The sequence below is a fragment of the Panthera pardus genome, unplaced genomic scaffold (genome assembly GCF_024362965.1).
Source record: "Panthera pardus isolate Hobbes unplaced genomic scaffold, ASM2436296v1 HiC_scaffold_20, whole genome shotgun sequence".
In the NCBI taxonomy this organism is placed as follows: domain Eukaryota; kingdom Metazoa; phylum Chordata; class Mammalia; order Carnivora; family Felidae; genus Panthera; species Panthera pardus.
The window spans coordinates 25,914,535-25,936,807 of record NW_026526766.1 but is presented as its reverse complement, the minus strand read 5'-3'; the positions used below and the strand labels follow the sequence as shown (position 1 = coordinate 25,936,807).

Below are 22,273 nucleotides of genomic sequence, written 5' to 3'. Positions count from 1 at the left end.
ATAAATATTACCTAAGGTTGAAAAACAACCTCCAGCACTCCCCCATCTATGGCTTCATCAGATACAGGTCTGGGGTCATCCTTGAAGAAAGACATGGTAACATTTTGGTGGGTTGATAGGAATGTTTGTAGATTAATAAATAGACCCAATAACTGTACCCTACACATGAAATTTTCTTGAGCAAAATTCTAATAGAAATGAATATTTTCTAGTGAAGTTTTCTGATGAAATTCCAATATGGACATCCACTCACTTGGGAATATTTATTAAAGGGGGAAATGGAACAGAGATAAGGAGGAAGGCCATGTCAAAACAATGTAGGGATTTTTCAACAAAAGAGCATGAGGAAGGATGCCTGGGTGGCTCAGTCCATTGAGTGTCCGGCTTGGGCTCAGGTCATGATCTCACGGTTCGTGGGTTTGAGCTTGACATCAGGTTCTGTGTTGACAGTGAGGAGTCTGCTTGAGATCCTCTCTTTCTCCCTCTCTCTCTGCCCTTCCCTCACTCACACTTTCTCTTTCTCTCAAAATAAATGAATAAACTTGAAAAAAAAAAGTACGAGGACAGGTAAGGGAAGACAAACTCAGTTGTTCCTTGGCCGTGGGTTGAATGTTCACTATAGTTGGGGGAGTGAAGACAGGTATGGAGCTGGTAGGAGATGGTGCCCTGTTCTGAGGTGCGGTGACAATCCATTGCCGTATGCCAGAGCCACAGCTACATACATCATGGATTAGGGAAGGAGAGGTGAGGAAATCCCTAAGATAGATGAGGGATTGGTACCCCAACTTTTTCCATCCAGGAGCCAAGTTACTTTGTGTCTCTAGGGTACACATGGGACAGAAAGATATGCATCAAAAACTTTGGGTTAAGAGGTGCCTGGGTGGCTCAGTTGGTTAAATGTCCGACTTCAGCTCAAGTCATGATCTCACAGTCCGTGAGTTCGAGCCCCGGATCAGGCTCTGTGCTGACAGCTCAGAGCCTGGAGCCTGCTTCGGATTCTGTGTCTCCCTCTCTCTCTGCCCCTCCCCTGCTTATGCTCTGTCTCTCTCTGTCTCAAAAAAAACTAAAAACAAAAAACTTTGGGTTAAGAGACCAGAAAGTCACCAGAACATAAAAAAGAAGAGGCATTAATACTTCTATGAATTATCATCAGTAAAAAAGCAAACTGAACTTTCCAGATCCGCTTTGAAACTTAATGGGAGGGAGAACAAAAAGCTTAGGGTAGAAATTCACTGTACAGTATGCATGAGTATTGATGTGATATATGTAGAATGGTGTCGAAAATGCCTTTTTTCGGGTACCGTTTTTGTCTTGTTTTGTGTACCTGAAATAATACACATGGAGGTTTATTTGTGTGTTCATAAACTTGTTGCCATAATCCTGCCAGTTCCACGGAATCCCACAATCTGCAATCTTTTCTTTTTTTAATGTTTATTTATTTATTTTGAGAGAGAGAGAGAGAGAGAGAGAGAGAATCCTAAGAGGGCTCCATGCTCAGTGCAGAGCTCGGCGCAGGGCTCGATCCCATGACCATGAGATCATGACCCGAGTCAAAAATCAGGAGTCGAACGTGTAACTAAGCCCCCCAGGCACCCCTGAATCCTGTGATCTTTAACTGTGTTCTCCTACTTTGAAAATCTCAAGGACTTGAAACTTTAAAATTCCTTACAAGTCTGGATGTCTTGATAGCCAAACCCAGGCTCGCCAAGGCTGGTCCGACTTTTCTGGGGACTGGGAGTAAACATGTGGGCAAGTTCGGATGACCTTGCGTATGAATGCCTCACAATCTCTCTAGGGCAGGAAAACAAAAGCCTTAGAAATACTGCTTACGCTGGCCGGCCCGTGCTTCAAGAGCATCCTGTCTGCCTGGACTCGATCAGAAGCCTTTTCTCCATACATTCTCTGCGGGGCTCAACTGTGGTGCATCTAATGACGGTGCTGCTCACGTGTATGTTCAGTTTCCTCCCTGCAAGAGGGAAAAAGGAACCAGACCAAACGCAATTAAAAAGAGCACTGTAAAACTTTTGGCGTGGGACCTGAAAATCTGGAATCTAATCACAGCTTTGCTGCCACCTGACTGTGCACCCTGAGGCAAATTACTTCACTTCTCTGGGCCTGAGGTTGCTTACGTTTAGAATGGAAAGGTGGGGTTAGTGCTAGAGGATTCCTCCAGCTCTCACATGTTAAGATCCTTTTTAAACATACGTTTTCATTTTTAGCTGGTGGACACCTTTCTAAAACATCAAAAATCACTGATATGCCTCTGTATCAAATTTCTCTGCATCGTCTTTCCTGATTTAAACCCTCCTCTCCCTTCTCAGAGGGACTGGCTCTTCTAAATATAGTGTTTATTATTCTTTGCATTTCTTTTTATACTTTAATGATATATGTTTGTACCGGTAAGCAATATATGTTGCTGTTATGCATCTTTTAAACTAGATGTATATAACCATAATCTAGTCTATTTTTTTGCAGATGGAATTATTTGTTTGAAATTCTGTATTTGAGGGTCGTATACGCTGGCAGAATTTTACTAATTTTCTTTGTTGTAAAATAGCATATTAAGAATATATTGAGGGGTGCCTGGGTGGCTCAGTCGGTTAAGCTCAGGTCATGATCTCACAGTTTGCGGGTTTGAGCCCCGTGTCGGGCCTTGTGCTGACAGCTCAGAGCCTGGAGCCTGCTTCAGTTTCTGTATCTCCCTCTCTGTGCCACTCCTCTGCTCATTCTCTCTCTCTCTCTCAAAAATAAGTAAACATAAAAATTTTTTTAAAAGAATATATTGAATACACGTATTGATTACTCAGCTGCTCAGCATTTAAATTGCTTTCCCTTGTTTGTATTACAAACATTAATGTTTTGGTATGTGTGGTCTTGTATGAAAAGCTATATTCTTAGAGGTATATACCTAGGGATGGAACTCTGGTCAAGGTGCATGCATGTTCAGCTTCAGTAGTCCACTTTCCCGAATTCTTCTCTCAAGTGGTTGTGTCCAGTTACATCCCCACTAGGAAGATATCAGAGTGCATGTGTATAACATCAGGTCCTGCTGGGTTCTCCTGATAAGGCAATGTAGTCCTCCCTGCATACAGGTGAACATCTTGTCTAGTGTATAGGGCGACAGTGATAAGAAATGGAAAAGAATGAATATGATTCATTCGTTCTACAAATCTTGAGTACCTACTGTGCACCAGGCATGAGGAGGTGCTGGGGCTCCAGAGAGACCTGCCCTCGTGGAACTAACCGGGCACGTGTTTAGTGACGGTCTCCTCTGTACAGAGAATCCATTGCCTATTATGCTCACGTCATTACTGCAAAAGCCATTTGAAGTAGCTGTTGGCCACTGTGTTTTACAAATGGGTAAACTGAGCCATGGAAAGGGCACATAACTAGGAGTCCAGGATGGATCAGAACCCAAGTGCGACTGCAAATGCCCCGTCTATTCTTCTATTTGGTCCTTCCCCACTGTTTGTCTGAAAGCCAGTGTGCAGGCTAGACTCACCCTGGAATCCAGTGTGAACAGGAAATATAAAGCTTTGTGCCTGCCTTTCAGATTGAGAAGGCTGGAAATCCCCGAAGAGGAAATTGTTCTTCAAAGCTCTCATATCTGGAAATATTTTGAAACTCTGGGGAAGAGTTCTTATGTCTACTCCCTTCTTCTTTTTTGTATCTTTTGAGAGGACTCATGTTTGATTATGGATGGCTGGGTTATGGTCTCTGAGAAACACTAGATACCCCTAGCTCACAGAGATATGAAGCTATACAGGTGCTGAATAATATTGACTTCTAAAGAGCTGGAGCCTTGCCCCCGCACCCCCCCCCCCGACATCTTGAAAGTATTTTCTCTGTGTCAACTACATTTCTAATCCTAAAAGAAAGATCTTGGTATTTGGAATATACAATGTGCCTTTTTCTCACAGCAAGGTGTACAATTAATTCCTTATGTTCTTGAATAAAATAGTGGAACAGAAAGTATCTCCAGGATTCCCAGAGCTTTCAGGCACACAATAACCATGTTTATCTTTCCATTTTCAAAAGTGACCACTGCACACCCCTGCCTGCAGGAGAATGAGTAGCTAGAATTTTTTCAATTGTTTTCCCAAAGAAAAAGAGTAAATGAAGTCATCAAGCCATCTGGTTGACCTTCAGCAATCATTCACTATATTCATTTATCATATCTATGGGTAAACTGTAATAACAAAGAGCTAGCCACAGAAATACGAACCCTGGGAAAAGTTTAAGTGTGAAATGTTAAAATTTATAAAAGGAGGACACGGGAAAAGGGAATATAGCCTCCTCATACCTCTTGCTGTCCTCGTTCTTCCTGTGTTTCTCCATCTGTCCTTTAGTCTTGGCTGTTCTGACTTTTCATGGTGACAAGTATTTTCCTACTTCCCCACTCTGGGGGAAGGAGTACAGGGGAATAAAATTTGGGGGGACCGCCTTCTCTCTAAAATCAGGCTTCGCCTCTCAGAGGCTGAGCAACTGCCCCAAATAATAGAATTTCAGACAGACAACTGGAATTCAAACCATCAGGCTGCCACACTCCTAAATCTCCGTCCCTCTACGTCCACTTCCCATCATGGGGACCTAACTGGTTAATTAAAAACACAAATCTTTATCAGATTAAAGCAGAGCACACAAAACCTACAAACTGACTTGTGGGAACTAGGGCAAATTTTTATAAAGTGACCTAACATGTCCTCATCTCCTCTGAAGCTACACAGTGTCCGCATCTTCAAAGGAAACCTTATTTGGAAGCTATTAGGTAAGAAATGACCTGTGATTAGCTGGTGTCACAGTAATTCTGGATGTGGACTTCTGGTCTTTTACAAAGCGATTCTCATGTCCTCAGGGGAAGGACAGAAAGATCTGAGACCCAGGTCCAGGAATTATTCTCCAGAGTAGCCCAGCTCCAAGCCAGGTCAACTCCCAACCCATACACTGGATAGTTATGGATATGGTGAATGGAACACAGCATGTTCATGGGATAAAACAGATGGGTGGCTAACAAGGATATTCTCAATTTGTAATATTAAGAATGTCAAGGATGGATGATCAGAAGTGACATCCCATCACATTTGCCATCATCTATTGGTTAAAAGCAAGTCACAGGTCTTGCCTACACTCAAGGAAAAGAGATTGCATACAGAGCATGAATATGGGGCACCTTAGGGTCTATGTCCCACACTGGGTGATATGAAAGGTTGCCAGCTTTCAGTATCCATAACAGGAAAGGGCTTTGCAGCCGGTCTGTGGTCAGTGCAAACAGCACTGCTGTTTGGACCATAGAGTCTGGGACCCCCTATGGTAATAGGATATTAGAGGTAAAGTGCTGAGAAGAAAGGCCATGTGGATTTAACTTATTAATTAATTAATTAATATTTTAGGTATCAGAATCATAATTTTATATAATACAGTAAATAATAATGCTTTATGAATGTGCTATCTTGATTGGTCATATGATTTTTCTGGCCCACTTTCCTACAAATTCATCAAAATGTGGCAAGTTCATTTTCAATGCGTTGAAAGCAATGTCAGTAGCTCTTGGCAAATGTAAGAACCACAGTAATTTTTAATTTTGAGAAGTCTCTTTCAGCTGATGCAACCGTAATTGGAGTTGAGTGTTTTACAGGTTGCAACAACATGAGGACAAATTTCTGATAAATTACTTCAAAGTAAGTTTTTAGTACATCTAGAGTATGATTCTAAATCTTTTTTTCTGAAAAGACTTAACCCTTTATATAAATCATTTTTGTTTAAGTCTGAGTTTAATTTTAAACATAAATTTATACAGTGGCATTTTAATGCTTCCTCTGACATTTCCTGTAACTTGTGGAGTTTGTACAAGAAACCAAGAGGGACTTTGTGATTTTTATATAATTTAAAACGCCCATTATGTAGTCTGTTGCTATATATTCAATGACAAGAAAACATTAATTTAAAAATTGCCTTTGTTGTTAGTAGGAATTTGTTCATTGAAAAATTCATAGGAAACTACTGTTTCTTTTGAATGGATGCAACAATTTTTAACTACAATTTCTATTTCTAAATTTGCTTTCCAATCTTGCAGCAAGTTTCAAAGCCAGAGATTCTAAATTCTTTGAAGAATTCTAGTAACTCCCTGATATGCTTTATTGCAATGTCTATTGTGTATGCTTTCTGAGTTCTGATCCCAATTTCAATGTGTGTGTAGTAATGGCGGGGGGTGGGGTGGGGGGGAGTAGTTTTCCCACACATTCAAGCAGTTCTGGGACACCAGCTGGGGGTCCCACAATTCAACTCAGTTCTGACACTATCTCCAGGTAGATAGTGTCTTCAGATGCTACTTGCAAGTCTTGGTCATTACTCATGCTTCTGGTGACTAGCTATAGGCTGGAGGGTCCAATGACCCCCTCTTTGGTAGCCATTAATTTGCTAGAGTGGCTCACAGATGCTAAGAAACATTTTATTTACTAGGTAACTGATTTATTATAAAAGGATACATCTCAGGAACAGCCAGACGGAAGGATGCATAAGATAAGGTGTGAGGGGAAAGGGTGCAGAACGTCCATACCCCCTCCAAGTGTGCCATTCTCCCCAAACTTCCATATTTGTGTCAATGGTAAACTCTCTGAACCATTCCGCCCACACTGTTTTTGGGTATTTATGGAGGCTTCATTACATAGACCTGATTGATCAAGTCACTGGCCATTGGTGTTGATTCAACCTACCTAGAGGTCAGGTAGGTAGTAGGGAAATTTCAACCCTTGGATCACAAGGTTGGTTCTTCTGGCAACCAGCCCTCACCCTTAGGTACTTTCCAAAGTTGGTTGATGTTTCTTGCTGTCATTGATATTTATTGATGTTTATTGCTCTCCTCAGGAAATTCCAAGGGACTTTGGAGCTCTGTGCCTGAAATAAGGATGAAGACCAAATACACACACACACACACACACACACACACACATATGGTGTGTATATATATACATATATATATATATATTTATACATATTTTTATACATACATATGTATGTATACAATATATACATACACATATCTATATCTATCTATCTATATATACACACATATTTCATATTATAAATCACAATATTACAGCTTCATTTTGCAATAACTTACTGAAACATCTACTGGCTGCACAGGTAGTTCCCACCCTGGTGCTCAGGATGGAGAGTTCGTGTTGGTGAGGCGGCCACAGGGACAGGCTCCAGGGACAGATGGGAGAGCTGGCCTTTCCCCACAGGTCCCAGCATTGAACTCAGGAGGTGTCTTTTCTTTTTTTCAGGGCTGTGGCAGCAACTGCTGTTGCTGCTGCTCTGTCGTCCCAGCCAGGCTACCCTTTGGGGTCTTCAGGGCCCTGACCTGCCCCCCCATATGCTGTGTGCACCAGGTAGCCAGGCCAGCTGCTCACGCTCACGCTCATGTGCATCCTGAGCACTGCCTGCTGTGCCTGTGGACCTGACCCCATGTGCGTGGACACTGTCACCTCGTTATCTCCCCTGCACACGTGCATGCTCTTTTGTCCCACTGGACTTCCCCGTAAGTTCAAAGACAAAATCGTTAAGAATTTCAAGATCGTATCACCAGAGCATTAAACCAAATGTGTAGCTCCTTATGAGAGGGGGGGTCCTGAGAGACTACACTGGTTATACTTCCATGAAGCGAGTCCTGCTGGCAGAACTTGCTGGAAAAGTGAGTGTCATGGAGGTCCTGCCTGCTGCTGGCCGCTCCTCTGTCATAGAAGCAAACAGGGAAGAGCACACAGAACCAGGAAGAGAAGCCCTTTCCTCTTTTCATGTTCCTCCAGTGTCCCTCTGATAACAAAGATTAATTATGCCAGTTGACAAAGAGAAAATGTATATAGGGTTCACCTTCACTATCAATGGAGGATAAACAATGGATTTAGAAAAATAAAGCATTGGCCTAAGTCACTCTGGAAATGGGTGGGGTCTGTAAGACTAAAGACAAAAGGAACTGTACGTAAGCACTGTACTCGAGTTGATAGGCTTTTTTCCATGAAGGTATGGGTTAGCAATTCTGAAACCACTATACATGTAAACTTGGATTGATTTGCTTGAATTAAATAGATGGGTAATCTACTTTGGAGTAAGAGATTGCAGCTAAGCAAGGGGAGGAGACTGGAATGTTCTATGCGGTAACAGATCACAATTGGAGACATCGGTATAAACCCATTTGTGGCCCAATATACACATACATGGTTACATAAAGAAATACTTACAGATATGCATATAGACACCGGTTAATATACACACATATATCCCCTTTATCCGTCAGCTGAGAGGGAAAGCCTGGAAGCAATGATACCCTAAGGCAACAAGTGCACCTAGAAAACAGATCTTGGTTTCTGATACTATTCACTAATAAAAGGAATGAGGGTCCCTTGGAGAGGTGGCTAATTCCAAGACTGTGGCAGAAAATATATGAGATGAGGTCGGTGTATCTATAGTGCCTGAAAGAGAGAAAGTGCTCAAAAACAAAAACATACCACAGTAATGGGGTTATGTCAATGGAAGGCAGATGGCAACTAAAAGACTCCCAAATGGCCAGAGCTGGAATGATATCAGCCACAAAATAAATAAGGTAGTTTTGGATTGTTATTGAATACCTATGAGTCCGTACTGAGATAGATAAACGATTGAACAAATGAGTAAGTGGGGTAGAATAGACAAATCCCCCACACCAAAGAACTGTAATGATTTATGTAGCTGTTCTTCCACCCCCACGATGATAGAACATAGGAAATGAAGGGGAAGAAAAGGGTAACATCATCTCAAGCCAGGTGATCAGGGTTAGCAACAACCAGTGACATCAGTGATGTCACGCTGATAGCACGCACTCTTTAAATGGTGTGATATGGATGGTCCATGGCTCTGGGGTCTTCCTTCCAAAAGCACGTTCCTACACAATAAAAACCTCAAGACAAGTCCCAGCTGGGGAATATTCTATATAATGAATGACCTCAAAACTGTCAAAAATCAGAAAAACCAGGGAAGTCTAAGAAATTGTCACAGCCAAGAGGAGCCCAAGGAGACAGGACTATTAAATAGAATGCGGGGTCTTGGATGGGATCCTGGGATAGACGAGGGCACTCAGAGAAAACGGAGACAATCTGATGTTCGTGATCAATCAACATTGGTTCATTAATTGTGACAAATGTACTCTACAAACATAGAATGTTAATAATTGGGGAAACTGGGCGTCTTCACAGTCTTTCTGTAAATCTGAAACTGCTCTAAAAATCAGCGATTTAAAAAAAGAATGGATTTCAAGCAGAGAGGCTGAAACTAAGTAAGTGGCACAACATTTTAATGTCCCTCAGAGTATTCACCCCTGAAAGAGGCACAAACCAAATAGACAAAATGCTTGGGTCCACTCACCTCAGCTTCTGTAAAGGCTCTGTAAATGATCAGCCGTTCCAGTAAAGGCACAAAGGGCACATGAGTGAGGGTCATGGTGCTAAGGACGAAGGTTATGCACGGGCCATCAGCATGTACTTGAATTCACCAAAGCTGATTCAGCTATCACCACTGCTAAATGTCTAATCCGCCCATTATGGGGGTCAATGAGTCCTTGACATGGCACCACGTCTCAAGGAGGCCAAGTGGTCATTTGCTGTCAAGTTGTCAAATGGACTACATCAGAGCTTTTTCATGTTCCCAGTCCTGCTTCCTTTCCGTCTCTTCCACAACTGCTCACCCCAGTGGCGCTCCTTACATGCTGACCTCCATCCCAGTGTTTGCTTCCCAGGGAACACAACCTGGGACAATGTCTGTTTAGTGTCAGGATCTGTGCCAGGTGACTTAACGTTTGTCACCTCTGTTATTCTTCTCAACACACTGACATGTTCTCAGTGGTGGCTACCTTTAAGAGTCGGGGCGGGGAGCCCCAGAGGTTCATTAACTTTCCCAGGATTCTGTCACTTTTAGGTCCAACCGGCTCCAAAGGCTGTGTCTAGAAAGTCTACTGTGCTAGCTACAGCCACTGTAGTGACTGTAGTGACTGAACAAGACGCTAAGAATCATTTCCTACCATAGACCAGACATTGTGCTGGGAACTTGTACCTACGCATCATTCAATTTTCACAGCAACCCACATAAAGCACAGAGTGTTAGCCCCACTTTTACACATCTGTAAAAGTGAGGCTAAGACTTTCTCAAGGTAAGAAACAACATTGGTTCTGGAACTCAGGCCTGTCTGGTTCCAAAGGCAGTGCATTTTTCTTCTCTGTCAGGTTGCTTATTCTAAGATGGGGAGTCATCCACGGAAAGTACAAGATATTGGAGCCCTTCAGACATGCATTTACCTACAAACAGCTCAAATGATGCAATATTCATTGAAATATCTACCATAAAGATGGGTATCTTTTTTCTCACAGTCTTAGAAATTTTTTCAAAGGGTCTGTCCCCAGCCTCCTAAACCCTGTGGTTACCTATAATAAGGGTGCTTTTATAAGTTTCCATCTGAAGCACGACACTTGAGAGAGTCATGGGACATTAGCAACAAACCAGGGTAGCCATGGGAAAACAGAGAGGAATGCTCACCCCACCACTGAAAAAGCATATTATGCTTCTTAGGTGATGCTCTTAGTTCATACTTAGCTGGTGCCTCCAACCAACCACATTATAGGTTCAGTGTGAGACAGAGTGCTTCAGAATGATTCTCTGAAAGGCTCTAGCTTTAATGCATTAAGTTTTCCCTAGCAAATTCAACTGTTATCCTGGCCTCTTAATCACACGGCCACTCAGTTCCGTTCTGATATAAACACTGTGCATTTCCGATTTGTGGAATTGTTTTCCTTTAATTAAATGAAGGGGGAGGTGTAGTTATTTTCAACTCTCTGTAATTACTACCCTTAGAAACGAATAATGTATTGTAAGGAGTACTTATTCTATTTATTGTACCGTCTATTGATATGTGTTGGACTTGTTCTATTTTGGAGGCACTGCCATGGTAACTGGGCTCCTGACAAAGGCCTGTGTCAGAACAGAACTTGAACATGCAGAACTTCACATAAGTGATGAAATAACCTCAGCAGGCTCAGAACTAACAATTTGGAGGCTTGTGCTTTGCTCCTGGCTATATTTGTCCATAAAGTTGGGAAGTCCTGAAAGACAGCCCAGATTTACTGGACAGCGAACTAGTCCTGAGCATAAAGGTGGAAGGAAGTCTATTTTCACAGTCTCTTAGCTTCCCTGTCCGTATCTGTTTTGACCTCTGGGTCAAGCCCCCAGTGTTAGGAAAGTACCAGCTGGTGTCGAGCCTTCAGAGAGTCAGGGTGGTTTTAGAGGATTGGGCTTGAGTCTACAGGTCTGAGGTGCACTAACTAGTTGAGGGGCTTCCCCATACTGGAATTCTGTTTCCCACCTATGCACTTGGATGCTCTTGAAGGCCTGAGAGTTCCACCTTCATGTTCCTCTTGACGCTGATGTGAAGGGGAGACAGGGAAGAGTCCTGATCGATTCACCCTTCTCTGTAGACATAGCAGATTGCAATGTTCCTGTAGGTAGTGGGCGCCTAAACTACGCTCACTTTTTATAGTCCAGCTCTACACCAGAGGAAGCCACTAGAACAAAATTCCTCTCCATGAAAGATTTTCCTTCGGATTTCACTTAGACACAAAAGTCTCATCATGTGTACACCATTTCTCACATCTAGGGAATAACTGATAAACCCAAGCAGTGACCAGGTCTGCTCTGCCTTCTTCATCTCTCCCTGAACCCTCCACCACCTTCTCAGAATCTCTCGGCCTCTCTGCCCAGGCTTGGTTTAGCACCTAGGCAGGGCCCAAGAGTGGAAAGGATCTCATGTGCCCATGAGTAGCTGCGGACCCCTCCATGGGACTTGTCCCAGGATTCAGAGCCAGTGTGAGACTTCCTTTTCTACTAAAATTTTAGCCATTTTTCATGGTTCCATGAGCCAAATTGTTCGGGTTTGAATTCCATCTAGAAGCAAGATAGTTGCAACCTCTCAGGAGTTGGTTTAGAAGGACTAAAAATGGACAGCCTGACAAGGCTCTCTATGGTAAGCCATGGGCCCCAGAGGGGAGGCCGATGGAAATGGTATCATCTGTGCAAATTTCCTGACTCCAGGAGGAACAAACTGGGGCACAGGCAGGCAGAGAAGGGAAGGCATTTCCCTATTTATTAGAGAAACAACCTCTTGCTTGGCTGAAATAAAATTTGTAAGATTATCTAGAAACCACAGCTTCTCATCTTATCCATCATTTCCTCAGCCAATATCTGAGAGGTCATTGCAAACTTAGCATGGAAGGGCAGGCTTTAGTGCCACCTCCTGTTCTTTCAATCAATGCTCCTGCAACAAAGCACTCTGTGTCTCACCTCCTGATCCTTGGTGCCCGCCCCCCCCTCCTGGCCCCCAAAAGCATTCCAATCCTTGGCGTTCCCATTGGCCCTCACTTATCCCCAAGCCTTAGCCAGAAGGCTTGACCTTTTCTGAGGTTTGCAAAGTTGAGGGGCCCCTGGGTCAGAAATAACAGATGCAGGGTCTGAATTTAGAGCAGACCCAGCTTTCCTCAACTCTCTCACCCTTTCAGTTTTCTTTGATTGATAATGGAAATCTCTCTTCTCTCTCTGATCCTACCTCTATGTCTCTTTCCCCAGATATCCCTCTCCCGTTAACAACAGAAACAATTGCCTTTCCACTCAACAGCCTTCTCTCTTGGGATCCTGAGTATTTCCAGTCAGGGGAGTCAGCTATCATGCTAGCTCATGCTTTCCTCCCTCATTTAATCAATTCTTACTCCAGTTTGTCAAATATTTACCTTGTCAAGGACACATTTGTGGTAGGGGAGGGTGGAGAAGACCTGGAGATCATGGAGGCACTGGGACAACAGAGGGGGAAATCTGCTTTGGTTTGTCGTTTTAGGTGAAAAAGCAAACTAAGATGTCCAGTGACTGTAATCTTGATTTTTCTAGAGGGCAGAGTTCACAATTCAGAAAGAAAAAAAAAAAAAGACAAAGAAAGAAAAAAAAAAAAAGAACGGAGTGCTTGAATGTCCACATCTGGGGCGAATATGTGTAAAGGCGAGCGATAGCGTGAGGAAGTAGGAGACTGGCCAAAATCCTACTAAGCCACAGGAGGAAGACCAAGGTGGGGCTCTGTATTTTTAGGGGTGACGGAACACTTCCGGCCTGCGAAGGCTTGAGATGTTAATTATAGGACCTGAGGATGTCAGCAGAGATCTTTTAAAAGAATAACTTAAGTGCCTAAAATCCCCCCAAGAATACAGAGCCCGTTTTAGAAATGGCCATCAAAGACAACAAAAGCGAAATGCGCAAATGCCTTCTACGCAGGGTGGTGCTGGGCAACCAGCTCACTTTCCAGCCTCCCCCCTCCCCCACGCCGTTGCTAGGAGACGGAAGGGCTATACTTCCATCATCTCCATACTTGCTGGGAGATTGAGTAATTGGTCTCTGGATGTGCGTGTGCTGCTTCCCAAAATATCTCTTTAAAAAGATGTGAGAGGGATGCACGGCCAGTAGGTAGGATGATGTAGGGCGGACTCTGTCCCAAGAGGGCAGTGGGTGCCAGGAGCTAAGGCTGAAACTGGTGGGGAGAGGAAGCCCCCCATGGGGGATAGAAATGGGGAGCTGTTTACAGCTTTCCCGGATTCTTCTCATCCTCAGCCATTTTATTTGGGACTGATCTCCTGGGTGGAATCTGGACATTGATGGGGACAACTAAAATTTAGGGAGTAGTGTTGTTTGCTTTTTGTTCTTTTTATTGAGATTTAGTAAGACTGGAGGAAATATTTTAAATTTATTTTGTAGATACTTAAACTGTAAATACAGACCTTTATTGTGCAACCATAGGTGTCGAACCCTGTTTTGGGGGGAAGGGAGTGAAGAAAGAAAGAGTCCTGCTGTGGACACACACCCATGCACACATGCACCCATGCACACAGGTCGCAGTGATGAAGATGATGCAAATGCTTCAGCTGCAGCCAAAGAAATAGGATATTAAGGCCCATAGCTGTAGGGTGTTCGGAAGTTAGGAAACCTGAGGATGAGACTCAGCACTGCCTCTAATGGCTAGAGGGCTCTTCGTGACCCTTCTGTGCCTTAGTGTCCTCATCTGTAACCTGACAGAGATAAGCTGGTATATCCCCAAAATATGCTCCAAATCTCCAACTTTACTGAGTCGACATCTCGTGTCCCCTTCTCCCCATAGCCACGGGATGATGTCCTATCATTTCTCTGTGAGGGTCTTCAATTCTCCCCTCTAATGAATGGGGAAAATCTGACGCATTTTGCATTTTTTCAAACGTCTATTCAACCGCCTATTGCTGGAAGTCTTGAATGGTAGATATATAGGTGAAGTAGCTGACTTTTAAATTTATTATTTTTCCTTTGGGTTATGCTTTCATATAATACTTTGCATGTTCAACAATTGAATTTTTACTGGCATCACTTTTTATTTTTTGAACCAAGGGAGGAGGGTAGAAGGAAGCCAGGGGGTTTAGGATATTCTGTTGCCATATCCTGATCTAAGACTCTGGGAAACCTTCCTTAAAGTCACTGCCCAGATGACTGGGTGTTCTAAGATCCTATGAAGAATTAGGAAACTCGCCCTCTAGTTCTGACTCTGTCCCAACTCTCGAGACCATGACCAGACCCTTATCTGCAAAACGGGGGGCCGGGGAGGGAAAGCCTGTGCTCCAGCCTCACAGGAATGTTAGGAAGCAAAATGCCATAATATATGTAAATGTACTTTGGAATGTAGAAAGAGTGTACAGAATGTTCTGCATTCTTTTCACTGTGTGCCTAAGAAATGTATTCATTTATTCAGCAAGCATTTTCTGAGATGCTGCTGCCACCAGGCCCTCGTTAGGTATTCATTCACATGGCACGTACACATGGTCAAAGTCATCCATCGTCCACCCTGTCCCACAGTTCCAGGGAGAGTGACTCCCAATTACTACAGATAACTGAATTCTCAACAGCCCGTGCCCCCTGAATACTAGACATTCTCTTAGGCTGAACCTTTGCGCAGTGTGAAAAATGCTCTCAAATCACTCCCACGAGTGTCTGTCTTATTTTGTTCTCGAACACTCCCAGTGACACAAACCTCAGACACTTCACTTCCTGTGTTAATGAATGCCAGTGTCTAATCATTGTGCAAGCAGATGTTCCTTAGGAAAAACAAATAAAATTAAGGCTATCTTTAGGTTAGCAAACACCCCCACCCTTGGCTGAGCAGGCAAATAAGCAATGCCTTTCACCCTTTTTTCTCTCTCATTAGAGATGGCGAATCTCACTGTCCCGTGGAATATCCAGAATCCCTTACTCTCCTTGTTCTTTTTTTTTTTTTTTTAAGAGAGACAGCACGAGCAGGGGAGAGGGGCAGAAGGCGGGAGACAGAGAGAATCTTCAGCAGCCTCCATGCTCAGCGCAGAGCCTGACACAGGGCTAGATTCCACGACTGTGAGATCATGACCTGAGCTGAAATCAAGAGCTGGATGCTCAACTGACTGAGCCACCCAGGCGCCCCTCACTCTCCTTGTTCTTAACAGCATCCAGGGAAATTTCAGATGGCCCTCGGATATAAGGGCTGTGGATCTCTATGAGTTGTCTTGACACCACTGATAAATTATTTTATCAGAGGAGAAGAAGAGACACATCTCACTTTTAATCTCTCTGATCCCTTAAAAAGTTACTTTCTGCTTGTGTCAAGAAGAGTTGAAGCCTGAAGAACAGGTAGGCGAAAGTGAGCTGATACAAAGAAAGAGTAACCAGGGAATTGTGGACTGGGCATAAGTCTTACCAGGCAGAGCTGGGTTCGTTGCCCTTTCTCCTGGGTATTTGGCAAGCATTCTAGAGTTTTCTGTAGGGGGATGGATGTGGGAGGAAGAGCACAAGGGAGTCATAAAGGGATGCCAAGTAATAATGAATAAGAGTTATTCTGTGCACTCCCAGGAGATCTGAGCCCATGGGAGGCAGATGTTGGTTCAGCACCAGGAAGTGCTTGCTAAGGAAGCTTTGTAAAATGCAAATGGACTTTGGTGGGGGGATTGGCAAAGGGGGGGGCAGGAGGATATGTTCAAATAAATTCCCTCTCACTAGGGCTGGACCCCCTGGCAAAGATGTCCAAAGGATTGCCCTCTGCAACCCCTCCAACCCTTTGAATCCATGATGCTATAAGAGATCTGGGACAACCATTCTGATCCATATTTATCCCTCTGTCCTAAAGCCGGAAAGGCCATGATTTGTCTCCAAAAAGTTCTCTCTCCAAACTAAAAAAAGTATTACATAACTTTGCAAATGCTTTTTGAAAGTCTACTATAGAAAAGTCCTGTGGTCAGGCTGAATCGAATAAAAATGCTCATCATCCTAAAGCTGCCACAGAATTATTCTAGTTCATTCTAGTTGTAGGAAATGGCCAACAACAACAACAACAAAGATAAATAGAAATTACAATATTTTCATAAATGGCTAGATAGTGCATATAGTAGAACTATTAGAATATTATGATTTGGGAGAGGAATCATGGAGACAAAATCAGTAGCTAATATGTGTGTTCCCAATTCAGTTGCCCATTATTCTCTGGGATTGAACACAGCAATCTGGTAGGACTGAATTTAGACTCTTGAAGGTGATCTTGACCTTGGGGTTGTGAAAGCTTTAAGCTGTATGATTAAGGAAGTGTTGGTCCCTCCCCTGCAGTGATCTGGGGCCAGTGTATGATACCAATATGGCAAAACTTCAGCTCCATCGTACCCTGCCAGCTCAGCTTTCTTGGTCACCGGCTGGGTCCAAGTCTTGTGGTTGCTCTGCATATTATAGCAAGCTGGTAGTAGGATGATCCTCATCAGAATCTATGGTTGGAGAGCCATCAGCTGTTCTTCTGGCATAATGGGGAGCTGGAGTCCCAGTCTTTTTGCTTATCAGGACTGGTTGATTGATTGCCTTAAGCACTGGGCCATAATTTGTTTCCATGGAGCTTTGCAGGAAACTTGTTTTCTGAAAGAACATATAACTCACTATTCAACTTCTTGGATACTGATGATCTGCTTCAAATCTATCTAGTGCTCCATCCAGCATCCTTGAACTCAAGTTCTAGACACTTCTCTGTCTGGCCCATTCTCTGCTGAGTTAAAGCCTAGGTCTGTCACCAGGTGTTTTTTGTTTGGATGGTTAAAATTTGGGGGCTGAACATTGTCATCCCCTACAATATTTCTCAACCCAGCTGCACATTAGAAGCACCTAGAGAATTTGGGGGAAAATGCCTACTTCTTGACCCCAAATCGGACTAATAGAAACTAATTTTTTCAGGTTGAGGCTTTGGTTTCTACATTTTTCAAAGTTATCCAAGTGATTCTGGCCCACAACAAAAGCTGAGTGTTCTAATATTCATCTTGCCAGAACAATAAGACTATGTGAGGAGAACTCTCATCTCAAATTAAGAAAGAAAACTTTGAGATTTCCAAGGAAGATGGAAGATGGAACAGGTGCACAAAGCCTCCCATCTTGTTCTGCACATGCGCATATGCTTGATAAACTATAACAGCATGGGAAAAAAAGAAAAAAAATCACCCAAGTCAAAATACACTGAAAACTCAAGTCTTGGAGGTAAAGCCTTCTGATCCATCTTGAGAGTAAGTGGTCACAGTACCTGGTGGATAGGGCATCAGGGGAGCATTGGGGGATGGCTCTGGTGTGTCTGATGCATCTGTCCTAGATGCAGAGCCCTCTGCTCTGGCACCAACACCACTGGGTTGTAACAAGCAGTAAATTTGGATATTTCCTGGATATCAATGAGTCTTGAGATCCCTGGGTTACCCTAGGAAAGGCGGCATACCCTTCTTTGTTGAGTAATTGTTGAGATTGATTTTTCCTTTGTGGGATGTGAACTTGAGTCAAATATAACTTGATTTAAAGGAAAAGATGAAAGTAGCATTTCCTACACTTTGGTTGGAATCTACAGATCCCCGTATCTACCATAAGATAAAAGGTTGTGATTCTTCATAAGGATGTGTTTACACTGTCTGTGTGGCAATTAACTTTAAAGTCTGTGTATAGATATCATGTGTGTGTACAGGTTAAGTCCAGCCTCTATAATAGAAGTGATTAGATATTGTGACATATCTAATGTGTCTATCTAGTATATGACGTATAGATATCCTATGGATGACATATGGATGCAGTGCCTATGTGAGAAATGACTTGAGTAGTTAATTGGGATTTAAAATATTGTTATATAAGCAAGAGGATTTGTTAATTGACACACGGGACATTAGAGGGTTTTGTATATATAGGAAATGACTGGTTCTGAAGATTGAGAATTTATTACAGGCATTGTACAAGTGCCATCCTTCCTGCATGAAAGAGGCAAAAGAATCTGACAAGGCCAGCTTTCTTGTGCCAGGAAGGCAACTTACAGTGACCAGAGTTCCCTGGGTCTTGTGTTGTCCTTCCCTGTCACCTGATCTAGACATGGGCCAGGCTGGTCCTGGCATTAGTATATCATTGCATCTGCCTTTGAGTATGATTTCCATGCAAGGACAGGGAGGGTAAGTTTCCTGGCCTACATAGCAGGCTTGTAGTCTTGATAATATATCATTGCTTGTTTAGATGAGTTGGGTTTGAACCCTACATTCATTGTAAAACACCACCTGTTGATGGCAGGGTGGGTAGGGTCATTAGCTCTTATACAGCCCTCATCGTGGGAGACTACCACAGAACCTGATGTTAGGGAAGTGGCTAAATATGCAGGGAACTAATTGCCAAAGAGGTTCTAACATCACCCCAAGCCTCAGAACCCCATTGTGTGGTGGCTCCCTCCACCTGCAGGCTCACCCTTCTCCAGACTGATGAGTGGTTGAGAGTGAGGATTAGGATCACTAGGAAAGCACTCCAGAGACCTTGCTGGGGGTTCTCACTTGACTCTGGGCTTTGGCTTAGTGACAAAATGCTCACCTTGTGCCTAGTGACCAAAGACTTCACCCTCCAGGTTTAACTTCTTAGAAACTCTCTAGTCTCCTTGAACCTTGAATCTTGGCATTAGCTCCCACTGATAACCTCATTCCTGCAAGGCCGCCTTCTTGGCGTCAGAAGGAAATGCTGAGTTGCTTTCTATTAGACCCTAAACACCAAGTCAAGTGGCCAGCCCAAGTCCCACCTGTAGGGCTTCCCCATGCCTCCAGGTGCCTGCATTTCTGACAGTTGCCTGCAGCAGGAGTCCCTGAGCATGAAATGACTATCTCCATGGCAAATAGCACTATATTTACCGATCAATTTATTTTGGTCAAACTTCTTGGCAAGTTGCTTAATTTTTAGTGCCTCAGTTTCTCATCTGTAAACTGGGGATAATAACAGTACCTGCCTCCCAGGGTTGATTTAAGTGTTGGATAAAACACTGTAGTTGAATGGTGGTATCCAAAAACATATGCCCACTGTGTAATCCCCGGAATCTTGGCCATGACCTTGTAAAGGAGAAGATGTAAGGCTCTTGAGAGAAGGAACTTATCCTGATTATGCAGGTGGGCCTTAAATGCATCTTTAAGGGTGAACTGCAGGATTGTGTTTGAAGAAGCAGCAGACAAGGGCACTGGAAGCCTTGACCTTGGGTTTGGAATTTAAACTGATACCATTGTAATGGTCTCAACAGTAGGACTATCAGAATATGTTCTGGTAGAAGTGTGGATCGTTAATAGTCCAAATTGGCTTCTGGCTGGCCAAGTGCCTGTAGTTTAACCTTCCTCCTTCAATTCAGTTTCCTGGAGTGGGATATACTCTCTATCCCACAGGGACACATGATCCTATTTGGATTTTTGGACAAGCTGTTTCCCTCCTTACATAGCTTTGAATTCCCCAAGTCTCTGCTGAGCGTGAAGCTGGTCATATTTTTTTTTCACTCAAGGAAAACTATCTGCACCAGTAAGAGGGGCTTTCATGAGGTTCCCGAGGAGTTGGATTTGGGGACGATCCACTGCCAAACTTTAGGTTTCTGAAGCCTCCACTAGGAATGTTACCCAGATGTCTCCTTTCTTCTCAGAGGAGATGGAGGGGAAGAGGTCAGACACTGGAAAATACTGAGCAGTAGAAGTGGAGGCAGGCTACCTGCCGGCCAGGCAGAGACAGGCTGCGAGACCCCTGACAAATACCCCCTATATTGTTCTCCTTCACCTTTTCCATTTAGGAATTACTGGTTAACCATGAAGGCAAGAGAGTGTGACATTTTGGCTATTGCTCCTGGGTCATTGTGATTCTCAAAGAGGGCCCATCCCAGGGATGCCATGGCACACAACTTGTGTCTTGGCAGGTTGCTTAGGTCTGACCTGCTAGAAATCACAGTGATTCGATCTCCGTACTCCGTGCTGTATAACATGGTAGCCACGAGCCACATGTGGCTCTTTACGTGTGGACTAATTGAAACTAAGTCAAATTTAACGTTCAGTCCTTTAGTCACACTGGCCACATTTGAAGTGCCAATTAGGCACATCAGACAGTGCAGATAGAACATTTATGTCATCGCGGAAAATTTTGGTGGACGGTGATGTTGTAGTTATCCAGGACAGAAGGTGAAAGTGTCAGGTTATATAGGGGTCAGCCAGGGAACCTGTTCCTAAGGCCACACACTCTTCTTGCTTTTAATGAATGCATACTGCAGGCATCTGCAGTGACCACATCTAAAATACAGACAGAAAAAAGACAGACAGACAGAAAAAAAGAGCACACGTGCCTTGTGAAAATTCTATACATTTTTAAAGTAATCATCATGTAACTTTTAGTGTCTCTTTTGGAGGATGTTATTTATTGTAAGACATCATTTTTATTAAATACACTGTAGTACAAGAGACTTTCCGTGTCAGGTTGAGAGAAGCTGGTCACATGATTTACAAACAAAACTTTTTTTTGTTTTTTAAACACTGATATTCTGGTGTCACTTTGAAATCAGCCAAGATGCAGTGGGTCTTATTAAAGCAACGGACCTCAAAACAGATTGCAAAACAAGAACCAGTAAGTGTCAGCACAGAGACGTCACATTAAAAGGAAAATAAAGCAAAGAAAAAGAGAGTTTCAAATACCAGGTCACAATTTAAGGGGCAATATATCTTCAGAGAGATATTGAAATGTGTGTGTGTATATGGCCTGGATATATACAAACATCTCCCCATGTACAGAAGCAAATGCAGACAGTGTCCACATCTCTAGGCAGATTTGTAAGTGATAGGTAATGATCAAGGGATTCAGGGAGCAATATTTCACCATAATTTGGTCATTTGTCAAGGGATTACATATTTAAAATCCACATTTAATTCAAAGACCTTGTATTTAAAACATTTCCAGTTGTTTTATACATTATTAAAGCAATAGTAAGATATACAAGCTGCAAGAGGTAGGCCTTTATACATTTCATTTCATTTCATTTTCTCCAATTTTTTTCCAGTCCACGCATGTGGCTATTAGCAGCTTTTATTATGCTTGCTCCATATGTTGAACGTTCAGCCAACCTTCACTCAGGATCATTTTCATGAATGCACAGACCAAAGGAAAACAAACAAACAAGCAAACAAACACACACAGACCTGGCCTAGAATGCATAGACTAAAAAAAAATGACATCCCCATGTGTTCCCATTTCGTCTCCTGAGACGTATGTTAAGATGGCAAAAGAGTTGCTTGTTTGCTGTTGTGAAGTTCACAGTGTTTTGCCTGCGACACACACACACACACACACACGCACACACACACATACATATATATATATATATATATATATATATATATACATACATATATACATATATATATATAATTTTTTGCTTTGCTTTGTGTTTGTGACGAATGGAGTCAAAATATATAAATAAATAGATACATACATACATACATACATACATAAATACATAAATAAATAAAGGTAAAAGGAAAGGAAGGACAATACAAAACTAAGGATATTCAAGAACCTTTGACTTGATCAGCAGTGATTCACTCCAGCCTTGACAACAAGAAAATACCCTTTTGTGTGCTGTTATATTTAACTACAAATCCCTCCCACCCCTTAATTCTTTAGAATACCATTTGCTTTCACAACCTCAGAGTCTCTGCATTCCACAATTATGCACTGTGAAGGAAGTGCTTTAACTTCCGTTTAGCCATCTGAGGAGTTGGGTCAGGGACCGTTCCCCTCGTGAGATTTTCTGTAATGGGTCAAACCAAACTCAACATTGGAAATAAAAATCCTCAACTAGTAGAAGAGAGAGAGAGAGAGAGAGAGGACAAGAACAAGAGAA

General features: G+C 42.9%; 1 long non-coding RNA gene across 1 annotated transcript; it reads right to left on the bottom strand.

Annotated features, from left to right (window-relative positions):
* Positions 1-1,109: 1,109 nt before the first annotated feature.
* Positions 1,110-6,888, bottom strand: LOC109251641 (uncharacterized). The gene is made up of 3 exons (XR_002073609.2): positions 6,714-6,888; positions 2,909-3,105; positions 1,110-1,966 (listed from the first exon to the last, which is right to left on the bottom strand). It is a non-coding gene; the product is annotated as an uncharacterized LOC109251641 (long non-coding RNA).
* Between the last annotated feature and the right edge of the window lie 15,385 nt (positions 6,889-22,273).